The sequence below is a fragment of the Jaculus jaculus genome, chromosome 19 (assembly GCF_020740685.1).
Source record: "Jaculus jaculus isolate mJacJac1 chromosome 19, mJacJac1.mat.Y.cur, whole genome shotgun sequence".
Lineage (NCBI taxonomy): Eukaryota > Metazoa > Chordata > Mammalia > Rodentia > Dipodidae > Jaculus > Jaculus jaculus.
In genome coordinates, this window is record NC_059120.1 from 19,762,608 (window position 1) to 19,777,142 (window position 14,535).

At 46.0% G+C, this 14,535-nt stretch overlaps 1 pseudogene; it reads left to right on the forward strand.

Moving 5' to 3' along the window:
• The first annotated feature begins 2,829 nt into the window (after positions 1 to 2,829).
• LOC123456069 overlaps positions 2,830 to 14,535 on the forward strand; it is a 41,629-nt pseudogene continuing 29,923 nt past the window's right edge.

A 14,535-nucleotide genomic window follows, 5' to 3' on the forward strand; every position in this document is an offset into this window, starting at 1 on the left:
CACCTCAAGCTCATGATCCTCTTGCCCAAGCCTTCTGAGTCCTAGGACTGTAGGCATTTGCCATTACTGGCCTGGTACTTACTGTGGAGCCTAGGCTGGCCTCACAGTTAAGACAATTCTACCTCAGCCTCCTGAGTACTGGGATTTAAAGGCATGCACTAAATCACACCCAGTTCACCTTGGCATTTTTTAAAAAAATATTTTACTTATTTATTTGAGAAAGAGAGAGAAAGAGGCAGATAGCTTTGCAGGCAAGTGCCTTAACTGCTAAGCCATCACTCCAGCCCATCACCTTGGCAAATTTTACTATTTCAGAGGAGAGAGAATGAACATACATATGTATGCTAGGGCCTTTTGCCATTGCAAACAGACTCTAGATGCTTGTGACACTTTGCGTATCTAGCTTTATGTGGGTACTGGGGAACTGAGCCTAGACAATTAGGCTTTGCCAACAAGTACCTTTAACTGCTCCAGCCCAGCATTTAAAAATAACTGTGTTAGCCTGAGCTAGAGGGACAGAGTGAGACCCTATATAAACAACAACAACAACAACAAAAAAGACTGAGTGTGATACCATCAGGCATGTGTGTTATAAAAACATTCACTCTCCCACATTATATATATAAACACTGTTCTAATCACATCTCTACAGTCACACTGCAACTAAGGGGAAGAGCAGCTTCGCTGACTGGACTCCAGGTCTTACTTCCCAAGTCAGGGCAGTCTAGCCTGATGTTGTCACATAGGGGCACCATCTTCAAACGACACCCAGGGACCAGCCCAACTTCAGACAGATCTACAATTGTGACCATAGAGTACCATGCATGTATTTAATTAAAAAAAAAATTTTTTTTTCTCTTTTGTTTTTGAGACAGGGTCTCATGTCCAGGCTGGCCTGGAGCTTACTATGTAGCTGAGGATGACCTTGAATTCTGATCCTCCTGCTTCCACCTCCCAAGGGCTGGGATTATAGGCATGTGCTACCACACCCAGCAACATTAAAAATATACATTATTTGACAGAACCTGAGAATAAGCAATTATCCCATTCCTAGTTTTAAAAAATGCATGACTGGGCTGGAGAGATGGCTTAGCGGTTAAGCGCTTGCCTGTGAAGCCTAAGGACCCCGGTTCGAGGCTCGGTTCCCCAGGTCCCACGTTAGCCAGATGCACAAGGGGGCGCACGCGTCTGGAGTTCGTTTGCAGAGGCTGGAAGCCCTGGCGCGCCCATTCTCTCTCTCTCCCTCTATCTGTCTTTCTCTCTGTGTCTGTCGCTCTCAAATAAATAAATAAATAATTTAAAAAAATGCATGACTTCTTACACTTTATTTCCTAAGGTTCAGAAGTAAAAACATAAAAATATACATGTCCTTGAAGACACGCGTTCTCCGGTGTGCAGCCTGTCTGCTTCCTTGGCAGTGGTGTCCCGGGACTACTGCAAAGTTCGGTTGGGCCAGCTCTGGATGCGAGCTCATCCTGTAGAACCCTAATGGTCCCGCACAGTTGAGCTTGACCCCCATAGATCAAGTGCAACAGGCAAACTGAGAACCAAGGGCTTCAACTCCAAGCCTTATTCTAATGTGACTAGTGATGATCTGAGGGTGCTCTGGTAATGACCGATGCTCGGAAGACGTGGCGTGATGGCCAGAACCTATACCAAGTGGGAGGCAGGGAGGGAGTTCCAGAGTCGGGGCTGGGTCAGCGCCAGGCACAGCCTCATAGACCCTGTGCGGCCAGGTCTCCTGCAGGGGCACCCGAGCGAGCCTGCACTGCTCACGCCGACAGTCCAGCCCTGGTCAGCCCCTGGTGGGCAGGGCCACACTCTCCTCTCAGATGCAAGCTGCACCTGCTGGTGCCACCAACTTTAACTGAAAACACTTCAAGTCGACGAACGCATGTTCTGAGCCATAAAAAGCAGCGTGTGAAGCCTGGTTCTCCCAAACTGGCAGAGCCCCTTTAGTCACAGCACTTGGCTGTGCCAAGGTCACCCAGGACCCTTGGCCTCATGCACTCATTCCAGGCACTGTTTAGTGAGCGAAGAGGGTTTTCAAAGCTCATCTCCAACTGCACATGAGACGTGGGCTGCTGCCATGCTACGCTCACAGGTTAGTATCTTGAAAACCTCTGTCCGCAGGTGCAAAGGTGCAAAACCCTCAAGAGGTCTTCAAAGTGCTTCTGCAAGGCAAGGCACTGCTGGAGCGGGGGAACCTCCAGTCACCCCTTGCCGTGTGCGGCCAGGAGCTCAGTGGAAGTCTAGCCGTGACTGCACAGTCTTGCAGCCTTTTTGAGTAGATCTTCTCATCTTTGGGCAAAAATATCATTTCAGCTGCCCACCCTTGTGACAATGTCCTCATCCATGGCACTTCCACAGGCTTGCATCTCTGCCTGCACACAAATCTTCACCTGTCGGTACTCCAGGGGCAAGAAGGGGAGAAAGTAGTCAATGAGGATTTTGTGCCAGAGGCCACTGACACCAGGGCTCCAGGTTCTTCAGCTGGCCTCCTCCCTCTTCCTTCACTGCCCGCCAGAAGTCCAGAGCCCTCTTACTGGTGAGGTCTCCGCCTGCATTACTGAGCAACTGGAGACAGCCTTGCAGTGGGGAATCCCGTCTACCTGCTCGTAGTAGTCTAGAAAGGGCCTGATGGCGTCAGTGGTGCCTGGGTGCAACTTACCTATCTGTCAAATGTGAAGACAGAGCCTGCACGTGCGCTCGCATTGTCGTGGATCCACTGCTGCAGCTGGTCCGGAGGTGTTGTGGGGGGGCTGCAGCAGAAGTAGAAGGCGGCAGTAGAGGTCCCAGGTGTAGGACAGGGAGGAGGTGAGGGCCGACATGGCCCCCATCACGATGCCCACGCTCACCGGCTTAAAGGCCACCTCCCATAAGCCGCCCTCCCACGCCCGCATATCTCCAGCCTCCCAAGCCACGCCTGCAGTCGCCCATCTGGGCTCGGTCTGGCCTGTTTTTTTGTTTTTTGTTTTTTGTTTTTTTAATGCAGGAAAGCAAGTGAGATAGAGAGGGAGAGAGAATTGGCTCACCAGGACCTCCAGCCACTGCAATGGAACTCCAGATGTGTGTGCCACCTTGTGTGCATTTGTGTGCTTGCGTCACTGTGTGTTCACTTACGTGGGACCTGGGGAGTCGAACATGGGTCCTTACATCTCTAACCGCTAAGCCATCTCTCCAGCCCTGACCATTTTTTTAATGACAACTTCCTAAATGATGCACAACAAACCATGATAACTTCCTCCCCTACTTTCCCCTTTACAACTCCACTCTCCATCACATCCCCTCCCCCTCACAATTAGGCTCTCTAATATTCTGATGTCATCATCTTTTCCTCCTATTATGAGGGTCTTGTGTAGGTAGTGCCAGGCACTGCAAAGTCATGGATATCCAGGCCATTTTGTGTCTGGAAAATTGCACTATAAGGAGTGGTCCCCTTCCTTTGGCTCTTACCTTCTTTCTGCCACCACTTCCGCAATGGACCCTGAGCCTTGGAAGGTATGGCAGAGATGTCTCAGTGCTGAGCACCCCTCTGTCGCTTCTCAGCAGGGGCGTGTTGTAACTCTTTAGTGCTGAGCTCTCAGCAGCCTCTGGTTTTCTAGGCAATGAGTTTTGCGTCTCCTTAGTGCCTACCGCCATCTCCTTTCTTCCTTGGGGCCATGCGATGAATCGCTCACACTAACAAGACTCAAATAAAAGGTTCATTTTTGGAGATTTCTGTATTCCTTATGAGCCCAAATGACAGACGTGCTCAGCTTCTTGGTTATAAAACTAATGAATACTGTATTGCTTTTGATTTGTTTCTTTCAGTTTACAATATAAAATTTATGTACCCTCAGGCTGGCTTCAAACTCATGGCAGTCCTCCTACCTCTACCTCCTGGGTTCTGGGATTAAAGAAGTGTGCCACCACACCCAGCTTCTTGATTTTTTTGTTAATTTATTTTATTTATTTGCAAGCCGGGGTGGGGGGGAGAGGAGATAGAGAGAATGGGCTCACCAGGACCTCTAGCTACTGCAAATGAACTCCAGATGCATGTGCCCCCTTGGGCATCTGGCTTACATGGGTACTGGGGAATTGAACCTGGGTCCTTTGGCTTTGCAGGCAAGTGCCTTAATTGCTCAGTCATCTCACCAGCCCCTTGATTTATTTTTAACTTTTAAGTTTTCTTTACATTTTTTCAAAGGTGAAGCATCTTGTCCTGTCTTAACTGAAAGAAAATGAAACTCTACTGCACTTTCCCAAAGCAACAGCTTGAGCAAAAGTAGACCCCTGAAAGAATATGATTACGTACTTGCTTCTCATAATTGAGACCTCTCCTCAGACACTTCTGCTGTTTAATCTTGGCTCTCACCAATAACCCTTCCCTCTTTTTGATCAAGTGTTTAATTTTCTTGAAAGATTTTCTCAGATTCAACTATTATCAAGAGGATTTTCATTTTATGCTAACCCTTTAATAGCTACATCTTAGATATCCATTATTTCTAAAAGAGGTATTTCTGTTCATCTAAGTAAATAGTTCAAGGATTTGACCTTCTTTCCTTGCTTAGTACTGCTGAAATCAGAAATAATTTGGAAATTTCTTTTGCTAAAGAATTATCATGTGTGCTGAGACAAAATGACAGTGGTATATTCAGCACTAAATGAGACATCTGTATCGCACCCTCCAATGTTCAGGGACCATTGCAGAAGAGGTGACAGAAAGGATATAAGAGCCAGAAGAAGGGAAGGGGTGCTTTGCAGTACTGTCTTCCAGACACAAAGTGGTCTTGACATTCATGACCTCACAGTGACGGATCTCCGCAAGACCTGCATGATAGGAAGGGGGAAATGATGACATCAAAATAGAGATACTGGTTGGAAAGAAGGGATTTGGTGGAGCAGGGATTTGGAAGGGGGGGAAGGAGTATGGTAGGAGGGAACTATGATCATGGTTTATTGTCCATACGAATGGAAAGTGTTGATAAAAAAGTTTTAAAAAATTCTCTTGTGAGAATCAAATAAATTAATCTGAAACAAGGCTTAGTTTTCTATAGTAATATAAACCAAAGCATAGATTACTAAAACTAGATAACTTTGAAACTAGATAACTCAGAAACTTTGAAACCTGCGATTGGTCATTCTTTTATTTTCCTTTTTGAAAAATAAAAGACATGTGTTTTACCTTCAGTTTCTTTTTTTGTCCCTACAGCTCTTTAAAACTTCCTAATTTCTGGAAAACATGATCACTCTATAAGGTGGTAAAAAGAAAAAATAGAAAAGATAGGCAGGTACATTAGTCAGGGTTCTCTAGAGGACCAGAACTGATAGATTGAATTGTATTCTAAAGGGGATTTATTGGATTAGTTTACAGGATAGGCACTGGGCAGCGCAATAATAGCTGTTGGCACCTTGGGGCATCCAGGAAGCCAGGAGCTGCTCAGTTCACAAAGCTGAAGCTTCAGCAGTCCCAATGTGGCATGAAACCAGCAGGATTCCTGGAGAACTGCTGCTCCTCAGTCCACGTTAGGATGCTGGTGAAACTTGGCTCCCATGTAGATGTGCGAGAGTAGAAACAAGGTAGATACACGTAGGAGTGAACAGCAGGAGCAGCCAGGAAAAACGCTCTCACCAGGGAGTAGCATGGGCGCCAGGCAAAAAGGACCTGTGTCTTCTCAGAGCTTTTTTATACAAACCTCCACTGGAAGGGCGGCCCACTCTGGAGGAAAGACTTTCTCCCTCGGCTAAACCTTTCTGCCAACAACCTCACAGACCTGCCCAAGAGTGGTACATCTTGATTCCTAATCTGATCAAGATGACTAATTTAATGATTATACCAGGATAACACAAAAATCAAACAGGAAAAACTATTGTCATCAATATTTAATACACAGGAATATAATCCTCTTTCAAAACATAAATAACAAAATAACAATTGCAAATTCATCCAGCGTGGCTTTCGTCTGATTTTTCTACAGTTGTCCACTTATTTCCACTCTGATCAAAAAAATTTTTTAATATTTTATTTATTTTTGCGGGGGGGGGTGGTGGTTAGGAATGGGTGTACCAGAGCCTCCAGCCACTGCAAACAAACTCCAGACGCATACTACAGCTTGCGCATCTGGCTTATGTGGGTCCTGGGGAATTGAACCTGGGCTCTTAGGTTTTGCAGGCAAGTGCCTTAACCCCTAAGCCATCTCTCCAGCCTGTTCATCAAAAATATAACTGGCTTTCAACTCTGGGTTAGATACCTCTCTTTTAAATTATTATTATTATTATTATTAGTTGGTTTTTCAAGGTAGAGTCTCACTCTAGTCCAAGCTGACCTGGAATTCACTATGTAGTCTCAGGGTGGCCTCGACCTCACAGCGATCCTCCTACCTCTGCCTCCCCAGTGCTGGGATTAAAAAGGTGTGCACCACCATACTCAACTCAAGTTTCTGCAATTTCTTTTTTCTTTTTTTTGGGGGGGTGGGGTTCAAGGTAGAGTATCACTCTAGCCCAGGCTGACCTGGAATTCATTATGTAGCCTCAGGATGGCCTCGAACTCCTGGTGATCCTCCTACCTCTGCCTCTAGAGTGCTGGGATTAAAGGTGTGGGCCACCACGCCCTGTATTATAAAATTATTATTACTGTTGTTGTTGTTGCCATGGAGGAACTTTGTATGGACACATCATATGCTTGGTACCATCATTTCCCTGCTCCCTGACCCCACACCCTGAGGACTCTCTTTACTGGTGGGAGCTGTGGGGTGCTGGGACCCTCTAGATGGGCCTCGCGGGGCTCCATTGGTGCCCAAGCCAGCTGTCGAGGAAGTGTGGGTCCCGCCTCCCTCCCACATGTGCGCCTGCTCAGGGGGTGGGCTCCCCCTCTGAGTGCATGGGGCGTGGAGGAGGGCCCCTCGCCCGACTGCCCTGCCCACCCCAGCCTGCGGTCGTTGCCCTGGCTCTGCTGGAGAGCAGACAGGAATCCACAGATTCCCGAATATGCACCTTGCTGCCCACCCAGTGGCGGTCCTTCAAGACCTCCTGAAACTGGAGGACCCCCAATTCTTGCCTGATTTCACCCCCAGAGCACTAGTGTGATCGTGGGTCTGCCATCCTGACCGGAAGTGCGGGGTACCCCTTTGGCACAGAACTTGGTCTGACCTGAAGGGAGTCTGGCTCTGGAGTTCGCTCAGCGGCTGGGAGGTGCTCCGCCGTACTTGGCAAGAGAGACGTTTGGGCAGAGGCCGGGCACGTCCGACATTCCCACGGTGCGGCTCAGGGTTTCTGGGTCCTGTAGCATCATGAGCACTGGGCTCTGAGTTCAATCACATGGTCACCAGTCAGCCAAGCAATCCATTATGTCAGTGTGATGAACCGGGCACTTGGAACTGGGGCTGGAGAGATAGATGGCTTAGCGGTTAAGCGCTTGCCTGTGAAGTCTAAGGATTCCGGTTCCAGGCTCGATTCCCCAGAACCCACGTTAGCCAGATGCACAAGGGGGTGCACACGCCTGTCTGGAGTTCGTTTGCAGTGGCGCGCCCATTCTATTCTCTCTCTCAAATAAATAAGTAAAAAACAAACAAACAAAAAAAACCCACCGGACCCTGAAGCACAGGTGAGCTTCCCAGGATTGTCAATAATCCACACTCATTGTCACACCTGGATGCTGATCCACACGCATTATCACACCTGGATGCTGAGAGAGTAGTATGTCCTCACAAAAACTCTCTCACAATCTGCTTTATGCAGCAATTTTTTTTCCCCTGGTTTTTATTTATTTCCTTTTCCTGTAGGTAAACCATACCCACCAGAATAAAGAGCTTTCTGTGACTTCTGAGTCCTTTAATGAATTATAGACTATGAGAGGAGTTTTGGGGGAAAACTTGAAGTTGCCCTCAAACTTTGAAGTTTGGCTGACTGTTGCTTCTTGTCAATTCTCCCACAATGCAATATCACTTACCCGTATGGTATTACCCAAAATCTACAGTTTTAGTTGCTTGGTTTAAAAATATCTGATTATGTAGTTAGGTGTGCGTTGCCTTTCTTTAATCCCAGGAGACATTGTCTCAAAACAAACAAACAAGGGTATGGGGAGATAGTTCAGTGGGTAAAGTGCTTGCCCTGAGCATGAAGACCTGAATTCAGATCCTCAGAACCCATGTACAGTGCTGGTGTGGTGGTGTGCCTGTAATGCCAGCGCTAGAATGCACTAGAATGCACTAGAAGGGCAAAGGCGGAATCCCTGGGGCTCATTGGCTAGCCAGTCGAAGTGAATCCCTGAGCTCTGGGGTCAGTGAGAGACTCTTTCTCAAAGAATGAGGTGGAAGACAATTGAGGAAGTCACCTGGGGTTGATTTCTGTCTTCCACATGTACACGCATACACATGCCCACACACATATGAATGCCCTTACACACAGACACACATCACCCATACATATAAAAATAAATATTTAATTATGTACGAACAAAAAAAAAAAATCAAAGAGTAGAAAAAGATTTCCAGTGTGTGACTGTTTCACTAGCTGTAATAGTAATAATGTGAAACAGATTTTGGAGGTTAATTTACCCAAAGCCACACATTTAATAGAATCAGGTTTCACTGGAATCTAGTCATTGGAGCTCTTGAGCTCCAGCTATAAACCACTTCATCTTTTGCTTCATTTGTTGCAAATAAGAGAAACATCATACGAAACTTAGGTTTTAATCCTCCCCTCTTTTCACACACACAAAAATAATCAACAAGGAAGTCGCGTCTAAGTTCTCCTCTCCCTCCCCCTTCCCCATCTGGCCCAGCCTTTGTCTGTTCAAGACAACAGAGGTGGAGACAAGGCAGGAAGGAATGACTTCAAAGAGAAAATCCACTGGACCAACTGCTAACTGGGTTTGGAAGGTAAAGAAGAAGGAAAAGCCAAGGTTTTTCACCTGGCCAACTGGGTGAGTGTTACTGGTTCTTAACAGAGAAACGATTTGGAAAAAAAAAATGATAATGAACATATTTAAAAATATTTCTTTATGTAAGTATAATATCCACAATAAAATTTACATGATAAACACACAGGTTGATGTCTTTCAGCAGGTGTACCATCCACCTTAATCAAAAAATAAAATGTGGGCTGGAGAGATGGCTTAGTGGTTAAGCGCTCGCCTGTGAAGCCTAAGGACCCCGGTTCAAGGCTCGGTTCCCCAGGTCCCACGTTAGCCAGATGCACAAGGGGGCGCACGCGTCTGGAGTTCGTTTGCAGAGGCTGGAAGCCCTGGCGCGCCCATTCTCTCTCTCTCCCTCTATCTGTCTTTCTCTCTGTGTCTGTCGCTCTCAAATAAATAAATAAAAAATGAACAAAAAATACTAAAAAAAAAAAAGAAATAAAATGTGGTGGGAAGGGACCTGGGGAGATGGCTCAGTGGTTGAAAGTGCTTGCTTGCAAAGTCTGCTGGCTCAGAGTTCAGTGGGCCAGCCAGCCAAAAAGTGTCTGGCACAAGCATCTGGCATCCTGTTAGCAGTGCTATGAGACCTTGGCACACTGATACACACACACACACACACACATTTAAAAATATTTCTTTTTGGGCTGGAGAGATGGCTTAGCGGTTAAGTGCTTGCCTGTGAAGCCTAAGGACCCCGGTTCGAGGCTCGGTTCCCCAGGTCCCACGTTAGCCAGATGCACAAGGGGGCGCACGCGTCTGGAGTTCGTTTGCAGAGGCTGGAAGCCCTGGCGCACCCATTCTCTCTCTCTTCCTCTATCTGTCTTTCTCTCTGTGTCTGTCGCTCTCAAATAAATAAATAAAAAATTTAAAAAAAAATTTCTTTGTGAAAGGTACAAAACTGCTGTATGTAACGGTGCACACTGTTCATCCCAGCACTCAGGATGCTGAGGAAGGAGGATCGCCATGAGTTCAAGGCCAGCGTGGGGGTACAGAGTGAGTTCCAGGTCAGCCTGTGCTAGAGTGAGAACCTGTCCCCCAAAAGCAAAACAAACAAGCAAACAAACAAACAAAAAGCAAACAAGATACAGAATGATCATGAGCCTGTGTGGCCTTTCCTTACCTCATCATGTCTCCATAAGTATTAGTTAGAATTCGATTTCTTTGCAAATCCATTTTTATCTATTCTAGAATACTATATGGGCAGAAGAATACATGTATCCCTTTATATCTGGTGCCTTTTGACATTCTGCCACTGCTTGTATGAGTCATCCATGTTACTGCTTTTATCAGTTTATTTTTACCAATGCAATAGCATTCCATTGTGTGGGTATTTCATCATACACTTCTCTCTCAGTCTGTTAATAAGTATGTGGGTAATTTCCAATTAGGGATGAAGCGAGCGCTCAAGCGTACATCTTTTACAGATAGATCTTTTCATTTCCCTTCTTGTGGGTAAAACCTATAAGCAGAATGACTGACTCATAGGGCGAGTATATGGCAATTTTCAAGAAATTGCCAAGTGGTTTTTCTAAGTGCCGTGTTATTCTCCTATCTGCAGTGCATGGCCTGCTCCTTCCCACGGCGCTATTCCCTTGACGACCCACCCTATTGCCATTATTTTCTACGGCAACCACTCGAGTAAGTGCGAGTGGTGTTTTGCCCGACTTTTTTTGTGCGTGTGTGTTTATTTTTATTTATTTATTTGAGAGCGACAGAGAAAGAGGCAGACACAGAGAGAAAGACAATGGGCGCGTCAGGGCCTCCAGCCACTGCAAACGAACTCCGGACGCGTGTGTCTCCCTGTGCATCTGTCTAACGTGGGTACTGGGGAATAGAACCTCAAACCCGGGTCCTTAGGCTCCACAGGCAAACGCTTAACCACTAAGCCATCACTCCACCCCCCACTTTTTTTTGAGGTAGGGTTTCACTCTAGCCCAGGCTGACCTGGAATTCACTATGCCGTCTCAGGATGACCTTGAATTCACAGTGATCCTCCTACATCTGCCTCCTGAGTGCTGGGATTAAAGGCATGTGTCTTTATGCCTGGCTTGCAGGACTTTTTAGTGACTTGCTTTTGTTTTTCTGTTTTGTTTTGCGGTGCTAGGCGTTGAATCCAAGACCTCCTGTGCACTAGGCAAGCATCCTGCTATCACTGACTGAGCTCATCAGTTTCCTGCTATGTTTTTTTTTTTTTTTTTTAATTATTTTTTGGCTTTCTGAAGTAGAGTCTCACTCTAGCCCAGGCTGACCTGGAATTCACTAGGTCTCAGGGTGGCCTCGAACTCACAGCAATCCTCCTACCTCTGCCTCCCGAGTGCTGGGATTAAAGACGTGCACCACCACGCCCGGCTCCTGCTATGTCTTTTGTTTTGTTTTTGTTTGTTTGAGAAGGGTTCTCACACTGTCGCCCACCTGGCCTGAAACTCGCTGTGTAGCACTGTCTGGCCTTGAATTTGTGGCGCTCTTCCTGCCTCAGCCTTCCCCCCTGAGGGGCGAGATTACAGGAGGGAGCTGCCACCCCGGCTTCCTTACTATGTTGTTAAAACGGCTTCGTGGAAGTCTAGTTTACATGAGATAAAATTTGCCATTGTAAGTGGCAGAATATAGTTTTAGAATTTTTCTTTCACTTCAGAAATTCTCATAGAACATTAGTTGAATGAAATTGCCTTTCAGGAATTTTCAGGGACACAAGAAATAAGACTGTATGTTTTGGTGACAGGATGTCCTCTGTCCCCTTAATTGTCTTAGATAAACCCAGTACAATATTGAATCCAAATATTTTTCAATTTGGGAAACATCAGAAGCTAGGATATGTATGTGTGCATATGCCCATCTATGCATATACATATCTATGCATATAAGAGGGAGAGAATGAATCATTCAAATGACATAGCCTCGCTGATTCCATCAATGGGTTGTGACCAAGCAGGCATGGAAGGCCTGAATGGGAAATGATCAAAGTTATTCTATCAGCGTGAAAGACTTCAGCTATCTCAGGTTAAGAGGTAGTACTAGCTGACTCTGGAGGGAGGGCTGGGAAATAGAAGCTCCCTGGACTGGTATTATCTGTGTGGGAAATGCTGTTGGAAGGACTAAGACAGGATGCAGACATGCATTAAGGGAGGGCAAATCCCTTCAGCATGTAAGAGCTCGAAATATTACATTAGTCAAGTGTACCGGCTGCCCTACCCATTAAATATTCATGCTAAAATCTCTGTCAATCAACAGGAACAACCTTGTCCCACTCAGACCTACAGAAGAGAAGCTGTGCAGGATAGTCTGTGAAGAGCAGGGGGAAGGGAAAGGGACTTGGGTTTTGCCATGTACATTTATACCAAAGCAGTCAGTGTTGAAAGGCAAACCACTCCCTCCCTTGCTTGCCTTTTGTTTGACAAAAAGCATCAGGGAGGGTGGGGAATGTGGGTGGCTGTGGTTCTCCAACATGGGTGTCCATGGGAAGTAACTGGGAGCCACTGTCACCTCCTCCCTCTCTGACTCAGTATGTGAGGATGAGATTCTGGGGAGGGAGTAGACATTAGGTGATTTTTGACATAGTGCTTGCAGCCCATTTCCTTGAGAAACACAGGAGTGTCGAAGAGCCCAGACCTATGCGAAAACCGATCTTGTTAGGCAACATTCCTCTGCATTAAAAGCAGCGAACACGGGCTGGAGAGATGGCTTAGCGGTTAAGGTGCTTGCCTGCAAAGCCAAACAACCCAGGTTCGATTCTCCAGGACCCACATAAGTCAGATGCACAAGAGGATGTACACATTTGGAGTTGGTTTGCAGTGGCTGGAGGCCCTGGAGCACCCATTTACTCTCTCCTCTCTCTCTCTCTCTCTTTGCCTATTTCTCTCTCAAATAAATAAATAAAAATAAATATTTTAAAAGCAGCACACAACCATTGCCAGCCTTATCAAAAATAGCTGACACAACTCACAGGAGGGTCATCAGACCCCCATCTGAGATTTAAGGTGTCCTCTGTGCCAGCTGTTTGCAATCATGTGGAAGGTCTCGTGTCCTCAGGGGGAGATAGAGTACATAAAAGGCAAAAGACCAAGGCAGAATGAGCTCATGGAGGTGGTTTTCTTTGCAGTCTCTGTGCTCTGTAAGTAACCCCTCACTCCGGGACTGAGGGCGGAGCATCCGCTGAGGCTGGGGAGTAATCCTGACATCGTGAGTCACACTGCAGTGCTGCTCTGTGGTCTCTCTGTTCCTGGACAGGGGCAAGAAGCTCATCCTTCAGGGTGGGGTGAGACTCCTCCGTGGTGCAGCTGATCTGGGGTCCCGATGCTCTGTAAATAAGCTTGCATCCTGCGGCTGAGGGAGGAGCCTCACCAAAGTGGCTGCTGTGGGGGCTCCACATTCCTGTAAGTAACACCTCCCCCTGCTGTGTGAGTGACCTCATAAGCTCCTTGATTCACCGGACTGGTATGGTATTGGTACAATGGTACTTTGGTACCTGAGCACTGTCTGATGTGAAGATGTGTCTCCAGAGGAGAAAAGTTTCTTATGACAACTTACTTTGTTGCATGATCTTGGAAGAGTGACCTAACTGTAAGGAATGGTAATAATAATAACATGTACTTTAAAATTATTTATTTATTTATTTGAGAGAAAGAGAAAGAGGCAGATAGAGAGAATGGGTGTGTCAGGGCCTCCAGCCACTGCCAACAAACTCCAGATGCATGTGCCACCTTGTGCATCTGGCTTATGTGGGTCCTGGGGAATCACACCTGGGTCCTTTGGCTTTGCAGGCAAGCACCTTAACTACAAAGGCATCTCTCCAGTCCCAACATCTACTTTTTTTTTTTTTAATTTTTAAATTTTTATTAACATTTTCCATGATTATAAAAAAAAAAATATCCCATGGTAATTCCCTCCCTCCCCCCTGACACTTTCCCCTTTGAAATTCCATTCTCCATCATATTACCTCCCCATCTCAATCATTGTACTTACATATATACAATATCAACCTATTAAGTACCCTCCTCCCTTCCTTTCTCTTCCCTTTATGTCTCCTTTTTGACTTACTGGCCTCTGCTACTAAGTATTTTCCTTCTCACGCAAAAGCCCAATCATCTGTAGCTAGGATCCACATATGAGAGAGAACATGTGGCACTTGGCTTTCTGGGCCTGGGTTACCTCACTTAGTATAATCCTTTCCAGGTCCATCCATTTTTCTGCAAATTTCATAACTTCATTTTTCTTTACCACTGAGTAGAACTCCATTGTATAAATGTGCCACATCTTCATTATCCACTCATCAGTTGAAGGACATCTAGGCTGGTTCCATTTACCAGCTATTGTAAATTGAGCAGCAATAAACATGGTTGAGCATGTACCTTCTAAGGAAATGAGATGAGTCCTTAGGATATATGCCTAGGAGTGCTATAGCTGGGTCATATGGTAGATCAATCTTTAGCTGTTTTAGGAACCTCCACACTGTTTTCCACAGTGGCTGGACCAGATTTCATTCCCACCAGCAGTGTAGAAGGGTTCCTTTTTTTCCACATCCCCGCCAACATTTATGATCATTTGTTTTCATGATGGTGGCCAATCTGACAGGATTGAGATGGAATCTCAATGTACTTTTAATCTGCATTTCCCTGATGACTAGTGACATAGAACATTTTTTT